At 31.2% G+C, this 12,408-nt stretch overlaps 1 protein-coding gene across 1 annotated transcript in view; it reads left to right on the top strand.

The window, feature by feature from the left end:
- LOC110996504 (poly(rC)-binding protein 3) overlaps positions 1–12,408 on the top strand; it is a 111,171-nt gene that overhangs the window by 73,093 nt on the left and 25,670 nt on the right. The gene's annotated exons all lie outside the window — the stretch shown is intronic.

The following is a 12,408-nucleotide window of genomic DNA, read 5'->3' as shown; positions in this document are numbered from 1 at the left end:
AATTCGATAACAGACAGTTAATTAAATAGTACAATTATTAATGTCTGATAATTGCTTATAATTTATTTATTATATTACAAATATATATATAGATTTATTGTTTATATTACAAATTAAATAACGAATATGCTTGTATTAAATTGAGGTCTTATTTCAGTGTAATTACATAAGATCAAAATACTATGACAAAATTGAATTTAACAAGAATTGATAAAATTATTTCTGTCAAAATATACCTACAGGTCCCATGAGGCTTCTGTAAATTTCTCGTTGTTTGAAACTAAAGACAATGTTAATACCTAATGATAAGCTTCGCAAGTTTGTAAGCTTAATGCTTCCTGTTTGTACGTTGAGAACATTAATACCTTGATTATAAATCTCTCATATATTCTTAGATGTAATTTATACAATAATATTGTTAATTTCGCATTTATCAACGATAAATAAAATATAAAAATAACCCGAAGGTTGTACGTGACAACAAATAATCAGTTACCGTATCCAAATATATTATGAGTAGGTATATAACTCTTAAAACAAGTCGAGGGAGGAACATTTTTACAATTTCGTCTACGTTTGAATGGATTAATTTTTTGCTGGCGCGAAATACATCGAAATTAAAATTTCCATGCAATCCAAATAACCGCACATCTGGTGTAATTGGCGTAAAAATAACGATGTAACGGATATTCATAGGAGTTTAATTTATATTTTCCCCCTATATTTAGCAGATTTTGGAACAAAATTAATTGAACGTTTATGAAACATTTTGTTATAACGATGCATATTATCAATAAAATTTAAAATAAAACAAGTCTATCCTTTTTTGTATAAAATAATTTATAAGACGACCTGTCATTAATTTACTAATGTAACTAAGTTCACTCATAAAAATATTTCTTATTTTTGGAGTGAAACTTCTTTCTTCTTTTATTTTTTTACGGATGATAATAATGATAATATTAGCGACACGTCACCCATCGAGACCGATTGTAAGAGAGTGCAAAAGGGCGAACGTAGCATGAAGCATATACCTATGGAGCGAGAGTAGGGACCGCGAGAGCAGGCATCTTCTACCGCATTTAGCATGGAGAGTGTTCAGAGGAGTTGTTCGGATTAATACCTGCAGCTGAGTTTCATCATCGGACGTCGAGGCAGAATACGAAATTCCACCCGTATCACCTCGACGTCCACCGTTCCACAACTGCGCGATTTTCTAGGCAGTTAAAAGAGCGTAACAATTCTTTAAAGTCTTTAAAGTGTCCATGGGCGACGGTATCAGGTGTGCCTCCTGCCCGTTTGCCCCCTGTTCTATAATAAAAAAAGGGAGCAAGCAAGTGAGAAAGATCGAGAGAGAGAGTGAGATAGAACGAACGTCGCATCACGCTCAGTGCCATGGAGCGAGAGGTGGGAGATAGCTATAGTGAGAAAGATTCAGAAGAGAGTAAGGGAAATCGAGTAAAATACACGGTCTATGTATTCGTTTAGTAGTTACATATTAGAACTTTAGATGGCCATTCTGTCGCATAATGTCTTGTGTAGTTAACGCAGATTTTTTATTTATTTATATTAACATTAACACGTATAGAGTGAATATAGATTTACAAATACATGGAGTGGTAATAACTATGTAATAATTAATTTAGAAAGAAGTTTCACTTCTGACATGTTGTACGCACTCACTTTCTTTTTAAATATTATATGTATGCATTTAGTTAGAAGCCATAGTCTAAAGTTACGTATAGAATCCAATAAAATTTTAATGTAAAACTGGTACCAAGAAAAAGCTTCCGTAGCAAATACATAGTAGGGCTTATCCATATTCAAGCCTGAATTGAAGGTGAGTGCTGTGTTGAGTTAAAATTGGATGACGTCAGCCACTCACGATGCATAAAGATTATGTATCAATATAAAATAAGTTTTATATTTGTTGAGTTGAAAGAATTATTTTTGTTTTAATATCCGTGGGAAAAAACCCGACCCCGACAACGAAAAAACACTATGATCTAAGGCATGTATATAATATAAACACATGTTCTGAGGAACTTTGTTTACTGCTTCCAACTCTTAAAAAGGATTTTGTTAAATCAGAAAATAAACAGTAGAGGATTTTATAGTGCATTTTATATTCAATATTTATCTAGATTTAAAAATCTGTAGCCCGAATTTGATGATATTATTAGGTATTGTTTGGTTAGGTTAGATAAGTATATTAATATTTTATTTAAATAACTGTTTCCGGTGCATGAAAGTGGATAGGGGTTATTATTCTAAAACTTGCTAACCATCAATTTTTTGCCGCGGTGGCGTTAATACGTAACTACTAAAAAAAGCTTTACAGGGTGCGTCGTTTATATATTTTATTAAGTATTGGTGGATAACAGAATGATTCATAAAATAACTCTACTTAATTGTAGATTTATGTCGTAAACGGCCTGGTAAATTAATGTTAAGCGACAAGTTTGTTAAGCTCGCTTTTAGATTTCAACCACAGACAAATATCACGGAAATTACGAGCTTTTTGTGATTTTACCTTTTGATAAAGATGATTAACCCTCGGAAATCTTGCCGGAAGTTATTCCGAACTTTCGACGCTTCTTTGTGTCTATGAGGCTTTATTGAAACTTGTTTTTCGTAAAATAAATTCTTTATTTTTATGGAATGATCGCAACACGAAAAAATAACTCTTAGTGAAGTTTGGAACACGCTTTTTTTATTCCTAACATCAAAAACTTGGTTATGGTTAAACGGTTGTTATGATGATATATAGAAATACATATGTTTTAAGATTCCTTAATTATAACACATATTTCAATTTGATTATTCTCATTCGAAAGCCGGCAGTGGAGGGTGAATTTAAAAAAGAATAGTTAAAATTTTATACACGCTCGTCATTGTGCGGTACAGCTTAAGCAAGATTTCCCTAGACTCCAAGATTTATAATCTACCTGGTTTCATTTACTTTTCAGGGTTTTTCATGAAACGTGCAACATTGATGCTCAGTTTTACGCACGCTGAGTTAGGCTAATGCGTCACTTATGCCTATTAGGAAATTAAAAATTGGTAGATTACTTTTCTTATAAGGCACCTTCTCTATGTAAAAACAACTAAGATATTTATTGTAAAAAAGATTTGATGTTAACTATTTGATTAAGAGTTAGGTACGTTATTAAATCAGACTAAATTTACATTTACTGCTACTCAAATGAAGCATGACATACATTAGAATAAATCACTTTGAAATCATAAGTTAAATACAAAATTGCTTTTGCGAAATTCGATATGGAAAATAATATCAATGTAGCATTATGGGTGTGTAAATGATAAAGAATGTTTTTGTAAACCCAGACACATTATGTTTACGGTTTTTACTACGTTAAATTATTTATACGGTGACCCTTATCTTGCAGATTTTTGAATCCGCTTAATGTAAGGTATTTATTGCTCTGATCCTTTAATGTAATTGAAAACAAAAGGTTTCACGCCATTAAACATTTCCAATACAACCCTTGAATAACTCTGTACATTTTGTAGCTGAATTACTTATGCAAATTATTAAAATTTAATTATTCCTAGAACTAAGTCTTATTACACTTTTAACTAAAGTATGATAAGATATATTAACACTAAGTAACCTTTTTTATATGAGTGTATATAATTCTTAATAAAATCCATAAGTGATAAATAATTTTTATATCCTTCTATGCGGTATTTTTCAAATAAACGTGACTTCTCTCCAACTTCTTTGTGGGTGGCAAAAGTAACAATAACTAAACTTTTCAAATAGCAGGCTATTATGTGAAACATATGTTTAACTTATATATAATTTATATAGTTATGAAGGCGGGGTGTGATACGGACTTGACCGGTCCCGGGATAATCCTATTGAAAGATTTGATTTTCCGCTAAATTAGATAAAAGTAATGAACACTTCTAAAGAATTCTATCCGGACTGGTTGTATTTATTTTTTATCACACCTTAGTTGTACAGCTAGAATCAATACACTTATATTGATATTGTTTCCTTGATAAAATTTTGAAGAATTAAAAACCTGAATCCCAACATAACTACGATTACCCAGATGTTGACAGGTCACGGTGGATTCCTGTCGTACCTTTACAGATTTAGAATTAAACAAAGCGCTGCCTGTCCTTGTGGCGATGCGGACGAGGAGACGGTGTTACATGTTCTGACCGAGTGTCCAATGTATGGATACGATAGGTTTAACACTGAGCAAGCTATAGGCATAAAAGTAACGGAGACAAATGTAAGGGAAATAATGTTTAACATCAAATTGAGGGGCATATTTTTGGCATATTTCTGTAGTGGTTATACAAAGGGTGGTTAAAAGAAATAGGCAATTAACTACTACTAACTAAATAGGGTATTAACATCGGAGTTACTAATACGACTTATGTCAGATACTTAATGCCTCCGACGACTACATAGTCGGAGAATTGTGTAGAAAATATTAAAAAAAAAAACATAACTACGGTTTCGCGTTGGGACTATTAACAATGTCCAAATTTATATTTTTACAAAATTTCTTCGCTGAAAATTTGCATAGTAACTCATAATAACAATAGCCAATGAAACAATTAAATGTTTCTCGTTTGCACATAAAACCTTAAAAATGGGCTAAAATTTAAAGTTGTATTATTTAAATGCTGATGTTTTTAGGTCAATCATGACAAAATATTCAACTTTTATGTTTCAATTAAAATGGTAATCCATCAAATAATTACAAACTAGTATATTTGCTGCTATGAGAAAAGTTTTGTATTTAAACTTTTGCAACAATTCCACTATGCAATCTTTGTGTTGCTATTTGGAGTATTCGTTGAATGTGTAATTTATTTTTAATCTACTGCTGTTGAGAAAGACGTTGGCATCAATTATCATGCACTTTGAGTCCTATCTTCGAATCTATAGTGAATCGAAGTATCTCTTTAGAACATTTATTCCATAGTTAATAATTTTATAGAAGACGAAGTATTAGTCACGAATCGATTTTATTAATGAGTGATTACTTATTATGTAGACGTAATGTTTCAGAGCCCACGTTTCTTTTTACATTGTAACTGAAAAATCTATTCACAAATTAATTTAAAAAGTATTTAGTTTCGTCGTTTTCATTTAAAGATATTTTAAGTTTCCTAAGGTAAGAGAGTTTTTTATTTTAATTAATTCCTTAATCTATACTTTTAACAAATATCTCAATGTAAAACATTCTATCACATTAAACTAAACATGAATAAAATAAATGAATAATTTTTCAATACATGTTCATACAAAGGCTATTCGTATTCAATAACATATTTCCAACTCATTGTTATATTAGCTTGATAAATGTTTCACCGCGGATGCTGTCTCTCATCGCAACAATATCAACACAGATAGTATCGACTCGTCAGGAAGCCTATACAAATCATATAGAATGTCGTTCGTAGTGTGATAGCAGTGTTGTGTTACCTTTGTTAGAAGACTTACGGAAATGTTTGTCACTGTTAGGTGTTCACACTATCGATAACCACAGAACATTGCATCTATTCTAAAGATCCTATGAAACTGTATTGGGAAGTCAATTGTAGATATATTTTAAACTTAATACGAACTAAAGGAACAACAGTGCGATTCTGTACTGTAAGTCGTCGGTTGGAACTTTTAGAGAAACATTCAATATTTATTTCCGAGGCCCTTGCATCTTTAACCAATTCATTCAAAACAAAATGATCACTAACATTTCAAAAATCACATTACATACATTTACTAAAAATCTTATTACAAACAATATCTTGTTAACCTGTCCTATACTGATACAGAAAATATTCTATTGTTCAAAAATAGTTTATATATGAAATGAAATAATAAAATAAAATACTGTTTACATATCAAAAGGAAGAGACTGGCTGCCCACAGCACAGGGAATCCCAGTGTGGGGGCCAGTGCACTTTATCGAAATACATATGTATATTGTGTCTAATAAAGTTTTTTTCATTCGTTTTCTGTCATTATTTATATCAACGCAATGAATACCTGTTTTTACAGTGATGTAAACAAATATCAAACATCTTATAAAACTCGGAACAGATTTTCTACTTACTGTACTGAATGTAGATAATATGCTCGATATTATTATTGGTAATTATCTCAATGACATCCTAAGAGTAAACCTTTAATCTTAATATTTCGCTAGGCCAAAGCTCCAAAGAGACCAATATTATCCCAATATAGTTTACAGGTAATTACTGTAAGCGCCTGTAAGCGAGTCGATAAATAAACATGAGCGCCAGGCAATCAAAACCAACGCAGCCTTTACCGTTGTATTGTTCTCAAAACTAATTTAATCTAAAGCTGACTTCGTTTAAAACTTATTGTAGCAAACAATTTGGCATTCTTAATAAAGTTAACGATAGGCAATAAATTTGGTGAAATTAGTTTTTAATTTAACTTCATTTGCATTCTACTGAATATAGGAGGCGTTTTATGATACATACAATAAAATGTAAAAATATTATTTTTTTTTAATATAAATTGCTTTCATATATACGTATGGAGACATTTTCTACACTTTGATATTAATGTAAACAAATAACATGATACCTAAACAAACAGTGCTGCCGGAATTTCGTTAATAAAACAATAAGTCATGTTTTTTGTCCAATATAGAAATGCTTTGAGATTTCTGCGTATCGTAAATTCCTCACGGGGAGAGCGGATATTTATTCCAGGGGCGTAGCTGACAACTCGCAATTATTGGGCAAATACTTACGAAACTGAATGGGTTTGGACAAGAGGCTCTCCAAACGAGCGCCAAGTACGTCTTATCGAAAGCACTAGTTGTTTGCGTATCTATCTAATTTATTCCATGTGAAGAGACTTAAATACTACTAAGACTTAAAAAAACTAAGTAATTCTCAAATCTAAGGACGTGGTTTTAAACCCTGGCTGAACATATGTTTTTTTACAAAATTCACGACGATGCTACGACACGATTGTAACAGTCAGTTGCGTAGCAGAACCGTAGGTTCGTAGCATAGTTACACCATAAGCAGTGCATTAAATTGCCTGAATTATAAATGTTATAAAATATAAACGGAAATAAACGCAAGGACTGACGAAAAGTCGAGATACTCGTGAGTATATAAATTGTGACATGAAAAGATAATCGGGTTGGCGGAACTGATTCGCTCACAAATTGAATAAGAGGTATGTTCCAATGAAACTCTTGGGTGAGGGTGGAGCGAGATCGAGCGCAACGCTCCGCTTAAACTTAGCTAACACTGTACTGACTAAACTTTGATATTAACAATATTTAGTATTTCGCTTTGACCAAATCTCTGGAGCTTAAGAGTTTATAGACGAAATTTACGGTTCTATAAATAATTGTGTACGTAACTTATATCAAAAAACAAAAAAAAATCGACTTTTCTTTATGATAATAAGGGTATACACAGTAAAATACTAGCAACAAATACTTTGTTCCGTAATTATTCGTACTTCCATAAGCCAAATAAAGACCTCAATCATTTAAACAATTATTTATTTATTTATTAACACTTCGTTGCATTACATAAAAACATCATTTAATGAAAAGCAACTGGCGGCCTTATCGCTTTCGAGCGATTTCTTCTAGACAACCACTAAAACTAAAACTAACAAAAATATTTGAAATTTACATATTTATATTGATCTAGCCTGTACGTGAAAATATTGTTAAACTGAATAAAACATATTAAAACCAAAGCGATAGCGCCCCTGGAATATCAGAGTCAGCAATATGTCAAAACTATTTTCATTGCAAATTGTCAGCACAAAGTTTGTTCAAAAGCACCTGTTTGCGGCCGCGTGTGCGCTATTAAAATCGCGATAGCTTGGTCATGTTGGCAGAATTCTATTAAATACAACAAAGCGATGGGTTAATTTCAATTTCGTCGAGCGAGCGACATAATTAAGCTTCATCAACAATTGGGCCACATACGCCATTGGCAGTGGCCATCGAGAACTTACCTGCCGACTCAAACTACTGAAAATTAGTTTCAGAATTCTGATGAAAAGTTTAATTGGATCTTCGGAGCCAATATGCTGGCTCCTGTTAGTTCATGTGAAAAGTCCATATGGGCGAAGTTCGACATGAAGGAACATTCAATTTCACGTATTTAACTGTGTCACGTCAACCAGTGACGGGAGAACACTGTACGGTTAACTTTCGTTTAACTGATTTTAATGTTTTCGTATTCAGTAGAGCGAAACTTTAAGCATATTCTCAAATTATCAAAAACCCATGTTTTGAAAAGGCATAGTTTTACGAGTTCGTCATTGAACTTTCAAAGATGCCTGTTATTTTTCCTTTAATATTAGACGTAAAATGGCCGCCATTTAATAAAACATTAATAATGGATATCGCTGGCGTGCAATAATATTTTTATTAATATTTCCGTACATTTATATTGCTAGGAATGGCTATTGGGTTACCGCGGTATCTTTGTTTGGTACGCCATTCTTCTCGGCTGGCGTCTGCTCTCTGGAATCTTATTAATAGCTGTAATATTCGAGCACGCTAGCCTGTATGAACCACAGGAATTGTTCTCCCAATGCGCTCAGCTCGGTTTCTGTTTCTACCTCGTAACTCAAGCTTGTCTTTTGTTATTCATATTTCATTGTTTTATCGAATCTTTAGACTTGGGAAAGCTGTGATGTCAAAGAAAATGTTTATTCATTGCTGTCCTATAACTGAACGTGACGTATTTAAAAAAAATATGTGTAATATAAAACGTTAAAGAAACCTTAATAAATATGAGATAAAAGTGTAAGGGTAAATATTAAATAGAGTTAAAGAAAATTCTAGTAGTGCTAAAAAATTATGGAAGTGAACAAATATTTAATTAAATCCAATGTAGATCATTTTGTCAAGATTAGATTAGGGATAACAAAGTAAGTTAACTAGTAATAAATAATTAAATAACATACAATGCCAAATACCCAGCTGACTATTATCAAAAGAACTGCGATTTAATTAAAACCTTATAAAAAATTGCAACGATTTCTCTTAAACTAAGTGCGGAGGGTTTCGTCCATTTAATTGGTACTTCAAACTGAACCTTTAAGTTCACTATTGTGTAGAGAAAATCTCATTTATATGTAAGTATTACAAGTTTAGATTAGAGGCTTCCAAATTCAAAAGCTATAGAAACACTTTAGCGAGGCTCTGATAGGGTATTCGTTTAGTGATCCCTCGGGACCTGCTAACGATAACTATGTATACCAATTTGCATCATTAATGCGGTTCAAGTTGTTGGAACAGAGAAGGCAATATCGACACGAAAATTTATATCTTGACTATTAACACAGTGATAAATTTATCATGTAAAATCAAAATATTACAATAAAATTGTGAAATCATGAATATTTAAATAAAATATGAAAATTGAGCTGGAAAATGGTCGCATAGTATCTTAATCCGGGTAAAATAATTGTGGTGGAGGCGAGAGTCTATTAGAAAGTTGAAGTATGTATGTTTTAACATTTAACGGCGAATCAAAACCATAGAATATGGGAAAAGTATTTAATATTGAGTATGTGGATTGTGCTTGTTATATAATTACGAGGGTTTTGAGACTAACAGTCGTATTAAATCCTTCATTCAGAGAATAATCAACGGTTATTAGTCGACTCAAAATCGAATCGATCGAATTGTGTAAACGGTGTAACCGTCTCGTTCAATTCAAAAAATTCTCAAAAAATGGTATGGCTATTTTTAAAGCAAACTAAAAACCAATTCTTGGTGAAATATTTATGTATATTTATACCCTGTAATAGCATTCTAATGCACCATAAACTTCTAGAAATTCTGTCAAAACAAAGTCCCCAGATTTAAAAACTTTGCATAACTCGCTTTAAACATACGCTGCACTCAACTTTTAACTAATAAAAACAGAATTTTAATATTTATAGAGAAAGTATCAATAAAATATAAAAGGAAGCTTAGCGCTACGTCGGTTTGCATTCACTAAGTGAATTTATACGTTATTCAAAACTTTATATTGGTTTTGAAATACTCATATTTTTTCTGCGTAAATATTATAACTTTTATTAACTTCATCTTAGTATCAATAAAATATAACAATCTATTTTTTTCCTTACGTTACAAATTAAGAACTAAAATTATACCAGGCTTTGAATATTCACTGGAAGCGTAATTTTAGTGGCCTTAAGTTAATAGAATATGCAACTTTAAAGTAAGTTTTATATTCAAGCCAAGTCCAGAGATAACCACCTTAAATGAAACAAAACCTTGAGCTTACTCTTACGCTAAAACTCAACATAGATTTCAGTCATATTTTATATGAAGGAAACATGAATATTCTAAGGGATATTGGTCCAAACTCAATACTTAAATACACCTCATTTTCCTTTTATTTTAAAGACATCTGTCTAGCTTCCGGACCCTTTTCTGACCCTCGTAGGAAGTCACAAATATTTCCTGCGCCCAATGTTTATATTTTTTCGTAGGCAAATTTACTGCTACGTAATAATTTACCGTGGAGATTTTTTAATGCCAATAAACAGATTCCTACACAAACACATCCTTTTTAATATGTTATTTTTTTAATCATTATAATACATATCATTCATGCAAGTTGAAAATCCAAAAAGGTATTTATAAAAATATTGTACAATAAATTATTTAAATATCAAAATACATAAAAAAGCAACAAAGTCGTCTTTCATCTTCCTAACATTATCATATATTATTGTTGTCAAAGAATAAACTCAACATATACGTATAGGTACATAGAAATATACCTTTTAATATTTAACAACAAATAAAATTTATTCACATAGGTAACCGTAGTTATAAAAGCTACAGTCACTAGCCGTTGGTCGCGTTGTGTTACAAAGGTAAATTGAATCTTTTATGATTGCAGCTTTTCGTAACAGCGCAAATAATGGATATACGAAAGAACTTTTGTCAAAAAAATTCAAAACACTTTCTATCACCTTTTATTCCGCACTGCAGTGTTCAGTTGTGAAGATTTTTAGTTTTATAACGGGATTGGAAAGTAGATTTAATTGGATGGATAGACTTTTTTATAATATATTCTGTGATGTTCTACAATCTTAATTATACGCGTAACCGTAAAATAGGTTATTTTCATGAAAGACCTTAGTTATCGTGATGAGGATTAGTACAAGAACAGCTTTGAAGTATTTTCCGACTAGAAGACTATCTTAAATCTATTTTAAAACATGAAAAATATCTATAATATTTTTCATGTTTTAAAATTAATATTCATCACTAGTTTGACATACAAATAACCGTTAGAATTAATATTGATTAATTATTTACATATTAATTTAGCTGACAATAGAATTTAACAATAGTTTAAAACGGTAATTAAAAATATAATATCATCACTATTTAATGGATTTTTTGTGGGGATAGTGATTTAATAAAGGCCTACGCATTGCTGCAGGGAAGCTTACTTTGACTCACACATGCCAAAAAAGATAATAAAAACTTCAGTAACATTTTCAATACGCAGTACATTACGCATTACGCAATACATTGCATCATAATTATATAATAATGAAAACGGTTTAACGGTAATATTATATATTATGCGATATTAAATAGCATTTTAAAGAATTATTTATTGGTGTGATTCTGACTAGTGAGTGGAAAAATGTAGCCTCTGTTTCCTAAAATGCATTTTGTTTAAATTTACGTATTATTTTCTAATAATATAAAATAAATACATTTTCCAAATTCCTTTTTGTATTCGTCGTACAAGCATTGTATGAGAACAAAATATTTATTATTGTGTGAGTTGATTAAATGTACGCCAAGAAAAATATCAATCTTAAAATTATTTTGGGAGCGGGAGCTTTATGAAAAGACCTATATGAGCGATTTAGCGAAAATATTACCGTTTTTGGCACAACAGAAATCTTCGGTTTATTATGAAATGGTTTTAGGTATCTAGGTTTTGACAAAAAGAGATGGATAGAGAAAAAAATTTATTACACATTACATAGAAGAATTTTATGACATTTAACAATCCTCGAGTGTGGAAAACAACATTCCGATTTTTTTTAATGATGTATTTAAATAGGTCCGGTTTCACGGATCGCCTTTTTTACCCCCAGGCCTGTCCTAATGTTAAGCCGAAAACTGAACTTTTGATTAAACATATGTACAATTATACCGCCAACTCTTAAACGTTATGTTATTGTATGAGACCAATAATGGAATAAATTATTTAATAAAAAAAAAATGTTTGTAGTTATGTGTGTTTCTGATGTCTATAGATAAAGGAATGACTATACTAAAAAAGAATAAACAACTTTAACATAAGTGTCCAATATCCTAAAATGGATTTTAACAGTCGAGTTACACATTTAAT

This window comes from Pieris rapae, chromosome 2 (genome assembly GCF_905147795.1).
Source record: "Pieris rapae chromosome 2, ilPieRapa1.1, whole genome shotgun sequence".
Lineage (NCBI taxonomy): Eukaryota > Metazoa > Arthropoda > Insecta > Lepidoptera > Pieridae > Pieris > Pieris rapae.
The sequence above is the reverse complement of the archived record's forward strand: the minus strand, read 5'-3'. Positions and strand labels throughout refer to the sequence as shown.